The sequence below is a fragment of the Protopterus annectens genome, chromosome 14.part0, assembly GCF_019279795.1.
Source record: "Protopterus annectens isolate FY-2018-M chromosome 14.part0, PAN1.0, whole genome shotgun sequence".
NCBI lineage: Eukaryota > Metazoa > Chordata > Ceratodontiformes > Protopteridae > Protopterus > Protopterus annectens.
In genome coordinates, this window is record NC_056748.1 from 479,158,410 (window position 1) to 479,172,641 (window position 14,232).

Sequence of the window (14,232 nt, forward strand, 5' to 3'; positions counted from 1 at the left end):
ACTTTCTGAGTCGTCTGAGCATCAGGGATGATCCCCCTCCTATATAGTCCAAATCTAACCGGTTGCCTCATGGCTGTAACTCTGGATCCCATTCTGACGCCATGTTGCTCTTCTTACGGGCATTAAGAAGATGTTGAGGCTTGCGTGTTCATTTAATTAGTTTGTTGTACACAAATACATCAGGATGGATGGCAGGAACATTAAAATTAAATGAACTATCTGACTACATACTTGAATGCTCTCACTCTGGCTGCTCATTCAAAATGGCACTCTTGCTTGCACGAGCTCGGTACTTGTGTGCATGTGCTGACTCACTGCAAAGCTTCTTAAAGGTATATCACACAAGCTGATCTACTTTAAGTACATAACATCTTTATCTGATGTTGTCATTTACATTCATTCCTTAACCTGTGGGAAAGAGTCCCCAGCTAAAATAATCTAGGGTGGCCCACATGGAAGGATATTCTGTAGCAGTACAGATCAAAAACGTAGCCCTATTCCTGGAAATGATGTCTAGTTTATAGTGTGTAATAAAAGTATGAGAACTGAACCAAGAAGCAGCTGCACGAATATCACCAACAGACATTCTTGGCCAAAAGGCTTGAGATGTTGCCATGGATCTCACAGAATGAGTTTTGCCGTGTCTAGCTAAAGGAATATTTCTCGATGAACAAACAAAAGAAATACAGTCTCTCAACCATTTAGCCACCGTGGATTTGGCAACTGCTTTCCCCTTCTTTACATTTGAGAAAAATATGAACAGTTGAGATTTTCCAAAAAATTTAGTCCTGTCTAGGTAAAAACACAACTATGAACATCTAGTAGATGCAGTATGTATTCTCCTCTGTTTTGAAAATTGGGAAAGAAAACAGGTAAATTAATAGATTGATTCATACTGTTTTGTTTAGCAACTTTAGGCAAAAAGGGTGGAATGGTTCGCAAAGTCACTATTTTTATTAAAAAAACAAATAAGGAGATTTAAACGAGAGGGCTTGCAGTTCATAGATTTTTCTTGCCAAATGAATAGCTGCCAAAAGAGCTATTTTCCACAACAGAAATTTCAAATTTACCATGGCTGCAGGTTCAGTGGGAAGGAAGAACTAATGTCTGTAAAATCATAGTTAAATCCCAAAGAGGAGTTGGATCTTTGATTGGGGGACAAAGTAAAAAGGTACCCCTAATGAAGACCTTGCATAGTTTTGAAGAAGAATCTTCTCCAACATAATAATTTGAAATGGCTGCTAGCTGAACTTTTACAGTGGAATAGCTGGTTCCATCTTCGTAAAGAGAAGCAGACAACCCAACACTGCTAGAGTTGTAAAAAGAATCAATTTGCTTCTGTTGAACCCATATGGAGAATTGTTTCCATTTACTCTTGTAGAATTTCCTTTGAACCGGGAATGAAAGCCTGGAATGTCTAACCATCATCGGATTTGGAGAAACCATGCAGTCAGTTTGAAGCTTTGAAGATCTGGCTGTGTCTGCCAACAGGGGTGGGACAGAAGGTCTGGAAGTGGTTCCAGTGACCATTGTGGGCAAAAAAGTTAAGACCAAAGGATGATGAAACAGGCTGGTCAAGGCCAGAAAGGAGCAACGAAAATTACTTTGCTCTTCAACCTGTGTGCTTTCTGAAGAAATCTGGGAGTCTGGGGAAAAGGAGGAATGCATAGAGTAGACCAGGGGGCCAAGCATGAACTACAGCATCTCTTAGTAACTGCCCCTGAGAAGGGATCAACGCAAAGAAATTGCTGCATTTGTTGTTGAGAGGGGAAGCAAAGAGACTGCAGCAAGGCTGACTCCATTTGAGGAAAATCATGTTTCCCACTGACTGATTCACAGACCACTTGTGAGGCATCAGTAAAACTCTGCTGAGCCTGTCTGCTGGGATGTTGTACTATCCTGCTATGTGTGTTGCAGTTAGCAGATATCACCAATTGCCACATTCTGATTACTTCTCAACACAGAGGGCAATATATGGTTCCTCCTTGTTTATTGATGTACCACACTACCGACATATTGCCCATTTGTATCACAACTGTCCCTAGAGGGAGAAAGCTGTGTAGTGCTTGCAGCAGGATCCCTTATCTCTAGGACGTTCATATGCAATTTGGTCTCCTGTGACATCCACATGCCTTGGACCATCAGTCCCAGAAAATGCTCCCTGCCCCCAAGCTGGGAGCCATCCATGGTGAACATGGCGTTTGGTAGGGAAAGAACAAAGTGGCATCCTTGACTGACTTCTGGGGAATGAAGCCACCAGAGGAGGGAGTCAATGCACACCCATGATAGCTTGATCAGATGGTTTAATGGGTGGAGTAGCGACCATTGGACTGACAACATCCACTGCAGAATTTTCATGTGTAAGCATGCTGTAGGTAACAAGATTATCATGGCAGCTATGGAACCCAGAACCCTAAGTACTAAGCTTGCTAGAGGAACTGGTATTTCCAAAATCTGTCTGATATGCAGCCTTAAAAATTTGAAATTTTTGTCTGCAGTCAGGTAGGTCAAAATTCTGGTCATGTCCAAATGCTCTCCTATTAAGTCTATGGTTTGAACAGGTTGTAACTGCGATTTCATTATGTTGATGGTTATGCTAAGAGTGGGAGCCAACTATAGCAGACAGTCCCTGGCTTGGATGAGTAGATGTCCGGCTGGAGCGTTTAGAAGCCAGTCATCCAGGTAAGGAAACACATGGAATTCCTGCAGTGTGAGGTGAGCTGCAACTACTGCCATGCATTTGAACACCAAGGGGGCTACGGTGAGACTAAACTGAAGCACTCTGATATGATAATGGTTGGCCCCCACCCTGAAGGGAAGACACCTTCTGGAGCATCTGCCCATTTTGATATGGTAGTATGCATCCTTCAGGTCTACAGAGCACAGCCAGTTGTCCAATTTCAGTAAAGGTAGAATGGACTGGACCGTGACCATCCTGAATTTCAAGTTCTTTATTGATGTTCAGAGATGTTAGATCCAGAACTGGCCTTCAGTCTCTTGTCTTGTTTGGTACTAAAAAAAACCCTGAGTTAGATGCCTGACCCGATTTGGTTGGGAGGGACCTCCTGGATGAATCTTTTTTTTTTTTGAAGCAACTTCTAAAGCTGCTGCCTCCCTCTCACTGGGTGGAACATCAGGGAGGTAATATCTTGGTTTGGAAAAATTTAAAAAGGGAATAGAGTAACCTCTGGATAAGATCCTTTGCACCCATCGGTCATTTTAATGGCTAGCTAGGCTTCTGGGTGCAAAAATAAGTGCCTCACAACTGCCTCCAGAAAAGGACAATCGGGCCACAATTCAGGGGTGTTGAAAATGTCTGTCCCAGAATGATTCCTGAGAGCCTCGATTCTACAGACCTCTGCCACGAGGGTGGCACTTCTCATAACTGTTTCTCCCTCTGCCTCTAGGGAAAACTTTTCCCTGAGTTTCCTGAAAAGGACCCTGAGACTTCTTGAACCACAATTTTTTACCACTACACTGATTCCTAGAGAAGGATTTTGTAGGGCAGAAAAACAGATTCTGATGCCAGACAAGGTCTTTCCATCTTTCTCACTGGAGGAGTGTGTCATTGACTGTGGGGCCAAACAATGACAATCCATCAAAAGGTGCACTGATGAATGATGACTTGAAAGGTTCTATGAAATCACACAGCTGTATCCAGGCATGATGCCTAATGGCAATGCCTGAACCAATGACCCTTGAGACGCCATCTGCAACACTGGAAATTAACCTCATGGATGCGCTGGAAATTGAAGAGTGGCCATTCTGGAGGAAAAGGTCTTCTGTTCCTCATGAGACAAGGACAGAGTTAGAGAGTTCCTTGACTAAGTCCTACTGTAACCTCGTAAAGTGAGATAAATAGTTCAACGCTCACAAAGCAAAGGTGGCAGAAGTGTAAACTCTCTTGCCAAACGTGTCCAAAGCCCTAGACTCCCCTTTTAGGAGGATGAATAGTGGAGCGTTCCTGAGCCAGCTCCTTTTTGGTGGCTGACAACCACCATGGCATCTACTGGGATCCCTTTGGTCCAATGAGACCTGTCTAGGGGGTACTAGTACCTTATCCGCCCATTTGGGTATGTGCTCTACAGTGTCTGGTTTCTTTCATACCCTAAGTCAAAAAGAGCATCTGCGGGGGGGCACAAGATGTACATGGGCCAGATCCAAAAGACTCCAAAAGCAGTTTCCTCAGGGGTAGGGTTTTGATCAGACCAAACACGTTTTTGATGGAGGATCTCCAAGATGTCTGCAAAGGAGACATCATGAGATCTTGCAGATCTCTCCCCTACCTCAAAATCAGTGTCTTGTGATTGCTTCCTGGGGGCAATCCAGGTTTCTCCTTTTACACTTACTGTTCTGGGGACCTCCTTAATGGAATGATCTGGGAGGTATCAGAAGAGTTTGGGGGTTCCAGAGGTGGAAGAGACTGGAGGCTTCCTTGAATTAGCTGTCTTGGGGATAGAAGTGAGGCCTCACTCAGATCCCATGGAGGTCAGGAGTGGTTCCAATGGTGTGAGGACTGGGTTGCTCCTGGGATTGGAGAGAATCCTGTCCACTGCCTTGAAGGCTGAAGGACTCAGAACCCAAGATCTGTCCCTCTGGAGCTGAAACTATCAGAGTAGACTTCTCCTGATTCCTGGAATCCCTCCGCTCTGAAGGGGGGATTCTGAGCCGAGCTACTGAATGCCGAGGGTCCAGGGGGAAGTGACAGTTTCAAAAACTTCAGAGTCGAAGTAAGCCCCCCCCCCCCCCCGGACTCAATGTCAAGGCTTCGGCTCTGAAATGCAGTCAGAGCCAAATGCGTCAAAGAAATTGCTGGAGTCGAAGTAATAACCACTACCGGTTCCAAAGTCTTGGTTCTCGGGATGATTGGATTCAACTCCAAAAGCAGAGGGTTGGACTGGAGAAGGAGCAACAGGACAGAAGGGTGAATGTCCGCTCATGAATCCAGTGGGGGATGGAGCTGGAAAGACCTCCATCTAGATCTGTGTGTCTTGAGAAATTGCCACATCAATCTATCCACATCATTTTCGGACAAACTTCAAGACCACCTGATGGAGGAGGAAGAGGAAGGTGGCCTCGACACTCTTCCCAGGAAGATCATCTCTGTGCAAAATCTCCTGGCTCCAAGGAAGTAAGTGGAGTACAGGGTGGAGAAGAGCCTGGAACTGTTGGATCTGTAGGCTTCAGATCTGAGGTTTTCAGAGCCTTTTTATTGGCTTGGAGGTCGAAGAAGATGTCTGGGGAACATTTTGTGTGCTCCTGGGTCTCCTTGTTTTTTTAGCAGGGCTTTGAGCCCATGAAGTGGAGGGCAAAGCAGAGGCTGGAGAAGAAAGCAAACCCTTTAAAACCAGCTTGTTCTTATGATCCGCCAATGCATGCAGATGAAACCCCTTGCAAGCGCCGCAAGTAATGTCTAGGTGTGCTGGGCCTAGACAGTAAAATACACTCGCTGTGATCATCAAACAATGGGATCTTGTGTCCACAGGAAGTGCACTTTTTTAAAAACTGATGGTTTATCTAGCTTATCTGCCATGATAAACCGCTTAGCTTTAGTTTTTATAAAGGAAGAAGAACAAAGAAAGGGAGGGAAAAGGAAGACGGAAACCCCGACAGGAAAGAGAAACTACACTAACTAAAAACTTTTTTTTTTTAATTATGAATTATTAGGGTAGGAGGAAAAAATAACTAATAATGGCCCAAAGACAGACTTACAAGACCTTTTTATGTGAAAATTAGTTATGGAGCTCAAGAGGGCTAAAAGCTTGATGCTTCTACAATGAACAACAAACAAGATCTGGGGTAATTTGGGGGGAATGAAGTATTATGGGTAGGAAAGGAGGAGCTTGAGCTTCAAATCCTAAGATTGTAAAGCAGTCGAGTTGGATCTGAAACCCATACGTTGAGGAATAAATGAAAATGACATCAGATCATAAATTAGTGTTGATAATGGGTGACCTGAATGCACATAAGACAGAATAGGATATGAGGACTGCCTGGTTCCACATGGGAGAAGCCATTCTAGACTTCTTGTCTGGCAAATGGCTTGACAGTCGTCAATAGATGGTTTAGAAAGAGAGAAATAGTCACAGATCACATACAACAGTGGAGAACACGTAACTCAGGTAGACTTCCTCCTAGTAAGGAGAGGGCACCAGGGGTACAATCAGTGGCTAATGTCATCCCTGGTGAAACAGTTGGCCTACTGCATAAACCACTGGTTGCCATAATCAGCTGCAAGCAATGGTTTGAGAAGGCTCTAAGGTCAACAGAGACCAGGATGAAGACCTGAAGTTGATTGGAGAGAAAGCACCAACAGTTCAAGGAATTATTCACAGCTCTAGCACCTCAAGAGGAGGAAATAGGTTTAGGTTAAGAAGAATGGCAGCAACTCAAAACAGCATGTGTGAGGACTACAGAACAGAGATGTAATTGACCCAGGTATTGAAGCAAGGTACATAAGGAAAGCTGATAGTGGAATGCAGAAGTCCAGTAAATTATCAAAGGAAAGGAGGACTGCAGGAAAAAGTGAGAGGCAGAAGAGATGGACTAGGAAGGAATACCGGCTGGCTACCAAAGAGACTAAGAAAGTAGTTGCAATAGCACAGAAAAAGGCATCAGAGGTACTCTACCAACTTCTGGAAAGTGATACAGTAGATGGCACTAGAAGCTGTATCAGGCTGCAGGGAAAGACAGAAAGATAAAGAAGGTAGTCAAACAACCTTCATAAGGGATGCCAGTAACAACCTGATCACCAGTCCATAGGACAAAGGACAGATGGAAAGAGTATTTCTAGCAGCTTCTAAATGAAGAAAACCCCACAGAAGCTGTACTGCCCAAACACAGCTTACTACGAGAGAAGAGAACAGCCCACCATAGATGAAGTCACAGCAACACTAAGGAAAATGAGGTCAGGGAAAGTAGCAGACTCAGATCAGGTTGCAGCAGATATTTTAAAGATGATGGATGAGATAGGGGAAATTACTCCCAAGAATACTCATGGCAGAGTGGAGATAAAGGCGTATTCCAGATGACTGGAGAATAAGCATACTAGTGCCAGTGTTCAAAACCAAAGGGGACATTCACAACTGTGAGCAGTACAGACAGTACATGAAAGATCTGGACAGAGTGACTGATAAATATGGAGAGAAGTAGAAAGTAAGAAGGGAGATGAGCAGTTCAGATTTTGATTGCGATGCAGCACAACTGACCCAATGTTTGCAGTGAGACAGATAGTTGGGAATTAGACAGAAATGAGGAAAATGTCCAACTGGACATCCTAGACTTGGGAAACGGATATGACAAGGTTCAAAGAAAGATGATTTGGGCAGTCCTGCAGTGGTTCAAAGTCCCAGAAACACTGGCAGAATTAGTGAAAGGACGCAATGACTCAAGTATGAACAGTGCTCTGTCTCACAACAGAGATACATAGTGGAAGTAGTTGTGCATCAGGGTTGAGCTCTGAGCCCACTGTTCATACTAGTGATAGACTACATTAGCAAACAGGAAGGAGGAGACAGGTCAACAAAGTTGCTGTATGCAGACAATGTGGCATTAAGGGCAGATTCTGAGCAAAAACTTCAACAAAGGATAGGGGAATGAAATGCAAAGATAAAGGCACATGCGATGAAACGGAGTACAGATAAGACAGCTGTAATGGCGGCAAATGAAGGAAATCAGAAGAAGCTGAGAACTAAGACAGAAGAGAAAATAGTAGAAAAAGGTTAACAGCTTCAATTATCTGGGATGGGTGGTTGAGGAGAAGGGTAGCCTAAGTAAGGAGGTCAAAGCTAGAATCAAAGGGGGTGCAGCCAACTGGCACAGCGTATCATGTGTAGTGTATGAAAGAAGAATGCCAAATGAAAAAGTAAAGTGTACAAACAGTGGTGTGACCACTTCTACTGCATAGTACAGAAACCTGGACAGTAAAGACAAAGCAGCTGAGAAAGTTAGAAATGATGGAGATGAAGGGCCTGAAACGAGGGGTAGGATGCACACTGTGGGACAGACAGAGAAATTAGAATGCAAGAGCAGAAGTCAAATTAGCTCCAACTGCAGAAAAAGTAAAACAGAACAGATTTCAGTGGTTTGGGCACATGTGCAGAAAATCTGAAGACAACCTAGTGAAGATGATTTGGAACAGACAGGAGGATGGCAAGAGAAAATGAGGGTGTGTCCAGCAAAGAGGTGGATGGGTTGTGTGAAAGAAGACCTCTGACAGCCAGGCATGACTGCTGAAGAAGGTAGGAGAGTGGCATTGAACAGAGATGCATGACAGTTAACATTAACACCCCCAACTCCATCCAGAAAATGGGGGGGGGGGTTCTAATGATGATGATCAGCAGGCAAGTATTGTTTTTCTCTAAACAAATGTGAGAGCAAACCTGCAGCCTTTTAATGAGTTTAAAATTATGAGTGCAATCATCTGCTAGATCTGATGCTATCAGACATGCCTGCTATATCATTTCCTGTACAACTGATTTTGTAGTTGCACACCATTACCATGACAAAATAAGTTAACATCCACTGAAGACAAACTTGATAGAACCTGAAATTAAATACCCCTGCATGGACTGGGATATTCAAAAGTCTAACTGGTGTAAAGTGGTCCTGTACACCCAAGCCCCTGATAACTGATAGGAAATGATGGGGGTTGTTCTTGGTGTGGGGACTAATGGGTCCATCAAATGGAAAACATTACTGTGGTAAACCAATGGGAGCAGGCTGCAGAGAAGCCAAACAATCAGTAGGTCCTCCAAACATAGGCCATCAACAGACTGTAGCCATCCAATGAGGAAGCAGACTGCCTACCTATTTTGAAGTGGAGCGAATGGAAAACCTGATAGCCATGACGGGGGTTTTGGATGTGGTTTGGGTAAGTGAAGCTGTGCCAGGAGCAATGAATGACTCACAGGAAATATGCACAATAGGGGTATGGGAAAGGGGGATTTCTTGAGATCTGACGAATGAAAAGAAAATATGAAGATTATAAGGTGACAGTCCAGCATAACAAAATGAGGCATAAAAAGTCCTCAGACATACAGAAAGACTTAGGATGATCTGATTAGATCTTGCCAAATACCAAAAAACCCTGTCCCAGCTCGAGGTGGAGGCACAAGGGCTGTTAGAAGACACAAAGCCACTTGGGTATGCACCTTATTTTCATAAAGGATGTTGCTCTGTACAGGACAGGACAGAACATCCTGAATATAAATTTTTTGTCGTCTTTTTTTCACCACAGACATTTGTTAGTACTTCACTCTTTAAAATCCAACATGCTTAAAGATCACAAATATTTTTCTTCGCTTTCTTCCTATCTTAACTACCACAACAAAACAGTTGCACTGCTTTTCTTTGGTTCTCACCACAAGGCACGTATTTCCACATACTGCAAGAATTTATGCAAAACATGACAAATTCTGCTTCAATGTAATACTAGCATTCATTTTAACACTCATTTTCAAGACATTCCAGATTTTGAATTAAAAATATGCTCTGTCCATTTAATAACTTGTGCTACTGTGCCAAAACAGTGAAGATAACAGTCATCAAATAACTATTTACTTATTTATTATTTATTTATTTATTTCAGTTTGATTACCGGGGAGGTCCACTGGGCTTGGGGCCCCGTTTTCAGTGGAGGCCCCCATAAAAATTTGAATAAAAAGTAACAATAAAAGTTTCATAGACTATTGTATTACAAATAACAGTAATTAGAGACTGAGAAGTAAAAGAAAAAATCCCAGATATTCAAGGGGAAAAATCCTGGTGTAGGCAAGAAATCAGGAAGTATTAATTAAGAATATAAGCTGAGTATATTAAAGAGGTTAGGTAGGTAAGTGAGGTTAGCCAGGAGAGAAGTGGGAGGATAGCTTCAGAGGTAAAGGCTGAGGAGTGCAATTGCATTTCCTGTTTTGGTAGAGGTAGGAATGAAGCTGTTTTTTGAAGATGTTTGGGTTGGTATAGGTCCTAAGTGAGGAGGGCAGAGCATTCCATTTTTTGGCTAGGGTAAAGGATAAGAGCAGTTGGCCTGCGGGGCGTTTAGGTTTTTGAACTGTGATTAGGTTTTGGTGAGAGGATCTAAGGGGGGTATAAGGCTGTAGAATATTAGAAAGAGCAGGGCAGTTTGAGGGGTTGAAGAATAATTTGTGGGCTGTTGAAATTTGGAGAAAGTCAAGGTGATTGGGGAGTTCCAGCCAGTTTAAGGAGTGGAGGGAGGTGCAATGATGAGAGGAGGATTTGGCATTTGTGGCAAATCTAGAGATTTTGTTGTAGCATTGTTCCAATTTGGAGGTAAGTGTGGAAGATAAATTAGTGAGGAGGGGAGCACCGTACAGGAGGGAGGGAAGAAGGAAAGTAGAGGCAAGCGTAAGTCTGGTGTGAGGAGAGAGGAAGTGGTTGTTTCTATACAGTAGTCCAAGTTTTATGTGAGTTTTTTTTATGTTTAGTTGGATATGGTCATTAAATTTTAGTTGGTCATCAATTATAACGCCGAGAAGCTTGGTGGAGGAGACAATCTCAATGGTGGAGGTGTGACTGGTAATTAAAAATGAGTTCTTATCTAGAGAGGATGATTTAGATGGGGTAAAAAGGAGGATCTTAGTTTTGTTTACATTTAGGGCAAGATGATTTTGGAGCATCCAGTTTTCTGTGTTAGAAAAGGCAATCTGTGTTTGGGTCTTTAGTTCTGCTAGATTTGGGGCACAACAGATTAAAGTGGAATTGTCGGCATATTGCACAACTTTGGTGTTGGGAATAGCTTTATGGAAGTCATTAATAAAGATGTTAAATAGTAATGGGCCTAGAATGGAACCTTGTGGTACACCAGTAGGGGTAGGAAGGAAAGAAGAGGTAGCTTGGCCCCATTTCACAGCTTGGGACCTGTTTGAAAGGTAGCTGGAGAACCAAGAGAGAGTTTTTTGGCAGATGTTGAGATTAGAGAGGTGGTTTAGAAGGAGTGAATGAGGGATGGTATCAAAGGCTTTGGATAAATCTAGAAGAACAGAGGAGACTAAGTTACCAGAGTCACGTGCTGAGTTGACAGAGTGTAAGAAGGAGAGAAGGGCAGTGGTAGTACTATGTCCAGGGTGGAAACCGTGTTGGGTAGGGGAGAGAAGTTGGTGTTTGGTAAGGAATGGCAAGAGTTGCAGGTGGATACATTTTTCAAGAATTTTGGATAGAGGGGAGAGGATGGCTATGGGACGGAAGTTGGAGACTGAGCATGTTTTGCCACCCTTGTGGAGAGGCAGAATGAAGGCAGAGCGCCATAGTTTGGGTACATAGCATTCAAGTAAAGACCTATTTATTAGGATGCTGATGGGTATGGCAATAGAGTCAGAAGACATTTTTAGGAAGGAAGATGGAATGTTATCAGGGGCATTTGAACAAGGCTTTAGTTTTTGGAGAAGTTTCTTTATAAGGTTGGTGGATACAGGTTTGAGTTCAAAGGAGGGGGCAAGGGATGCTGGAATGAAGATTGAGCAGGGAGGGTGGGAGGGTTATTGTTGGAGAAAGTTTTGGTTAGATCAGTGATAGAAGAGGTAAAGAATGAATTGAAAAGGGAGGCTACTTCGAGGTCTGATTTGCTGGTATCAGGGGAGGGGTTTCTTTTTGTACCTGGTCTAAGGAGGGAATTGACAGAATTCCAGAATTGTTTAGGATTTCTTGCATTGTTTTCTTGTAGTTGGATATAGTAGGACTTTTTATCCCTAATGACTTGCTTTTTGGCTAAGTTTCTCAACTGCTTACATTTGAGGAAGGTTTGTGGATCCTTATGTTTAAGGTGGGCTTTCCAGGTTTTATCTCTTTGAAGCATTATCTTTTTAGTGTCTTTAGAGAGCCAGGGGGAGTTAATAGTTTTGATTCTTTTTGTTCTAATAGGGGCTTGGGAGTTAAGGACAGTTAAAAATGTAGAATTGAAGTAGTCAACGGCTTCATCTAGTGGTAGTGTTTTTAGGAGGTTCCAGATGCATAGTTTAAGAAAGTTAGAGAAGGAAGTAGGGTTAAAGTTAGATAGGTTACGAGTATGAATGTAGTGGTGAGAGTGTGGGGAGGAGGGAGTAGCACGAATGGCGAAGGCAGGGAAATGGTCTCCTAGTGGGTCGAGGTGACGCCTGATTTTGTAATTTTATTTGGGTGAGATACTAGGATCCAGTCAAGTATTGTGCCAGGGGGATTAGATTTGTTGGGTCGAGTGAAGGAATTAGTAAGTTGAGTGAACTTGAATAGGTTGATGGCTATAGTGGGATTGGCGCTACTGATTTTTCCCCAGTCAATATTTACATCACCCATAATGAAGGTTTCCAGGTTAATATTGGAGGAGGTCCAGGAGAGGATGTCTTCAAGAGTACTGATATTGTTACCAGGGGGAATATAGAGGCAAATGATGCAGATGCTTTTATGGTTGTTTATTTTTAGTAAACCAATCACAATTTCAGAGTTGTTAAAAGAGGGGATGGGGTTAGGGTAGGGAGTAATGGACAAGAGGTTGGAGTAAAGTAGAGCAACGCCACCACCTCTTTTGTTTGGCCGGTCTGACCGGAGACAATGAAATCCTGGAGAAAGGAACTCTGAGTGAGAAATATCAGGTTTTAGCCATGTTTCAGTGATAGCAGCAATGTCAGGAGAATTATGACTGAGCCAGGCATGGAAGAGAGTTAATTTATTTTTTAGGCTTTGGGCGTTAATAGTAATGCATTTGAGGTTTTTGTTAGGGTGTATGTTGCTAGAGTGTGGGAGAATAGAGGGAGAGAAATTAGGGCCTGGGTTGGGGTGAATGTCACCAGCTAGATAAAGGTAGGGGAGGTGGGGGGTGTTGTTTTCTAATTTGTAATTAGTTGCAGGAAGGCGGAAAGGCTTTGGTTTAGGTTTGGAGTTATTATTTATGGTAGGGAAATGTTTTACTTTTGATAGAAGGGAGGGGTGGGAGGGAAATAAAGAAGCAGAGATATTATGGTAGTGGGACAATAGGTGGTTTTGGGGAGAAGAAGGAGGAGAGAGTATATGGAAATTGGTATAGTTGGTTATTTGGTAAAGGTATAATAGAAGTATGGTAGAGGATGAGAGCAGGAGGAGTTTGGTAGGAAGGGTGGGCATGATAATTAGAATTTGGTAGGAGGTGATAGAAAGAGAAAGTTGAAGAGATGAACGGAGTGGGTGGGGAGTGGTTCAGAGAGGAAGGTGTATGGGGGGAGGGAAGGGGCAGGTGTATCAGGATTGGTTGGTGAAGAGGGAGGGGTAATTTAACAGGATAGGCTGGAATAGTGGGAGTGGCTGGAAGGTGAAGAATAAGTGTAGGAGTACTGGGGGCGTGTGGAAATTGGGGGCAGGGTAGGGGAGCAGAGTGAGCCCGCAGGGTGAATGGAGCGAGAAGATCTAAGAGCCAAGGAGACAGAAAGGCCTGAGTAAACAATCAGTAACCCCAAGGCTGAAAGTAGAGAGCTGTAGCAGGGGCGCAGGTAAGTGGTTGTAAACTTGTTTTATAGAGGAGTGTAATAGAGTATGACTAGGGGCTTTGTGTGGTTCAAGGGGAGCACACTAGTAGTAAGTATATGAGAGAGAGCAGGATCCTTAAAAGAGGGCAGCAACACTGTTAGGCAGGGAAAGTTGTGAAGCAGGGAGAAGGAGTATTACTATTCTGTATGTATGGAGTATGCTGCCATCTAGTGGAAAAAGGAGGGAAGTGCACTTCGAGGAAAGATGTTCCCCGGAGAAGATTATGTTTGGAGAGATTAGAAAGAGGCAATTTGGGGAGAAGACTGAAAGACCAGGGAGGAGGCGGGGGCCAGTGCAGAGACCAGTGTTAGGCTGCCTTTACACGCATTGAGGTAGAATGCTGCTCAAGGTAAGGTAGTGCTTAGAAAATAAATAAAAAGCAAGGAAATACATACACCGAGTCTCCTTAGCAAGGGAAAAAGGGTCCCAAAAATTATTAAAGCTCAAGTGGAATGTTCACTGTCTTCTATTAAAGACTTTGAATATTTCACAACATGCACATTAACTGAAACCCTGTACCAAGTATGGTGGTGTACAGGGTAAAGTCCCGACTATGCTCTGGATGTCCCTAGTTCTACTAGCAGCTTGGCCAATGGAAGAATTGGGGAGGGTATACTATGATTAAGTGGTCAGTGCCCATCTGCTACCTTGTGAGGATAGAATGATGATCCAATTGGTGGCGTTGCCAAATAAGTCAAATGTAAGCGAAGGCTTGCTGAGGATGAAGTTGCAGTCCCTAAC

General features: G+C 43.3%; 1 protein-coding gene across 3 annotated transcripts in view; it reads right to left on the reverse strand.

The window, feature by feature from the left end:
* ZDHHC16 (zinc finger DHHC-type palmitoyltransferase 16) overlaps positions 1–14,232 on the reverse strand; it is a 558,609-nt gene that overhangs the window by 221,067 nt on the left and 323,310 nt on the right. The gene's annotated exons all lie outside the window — the stretch shown is intronic.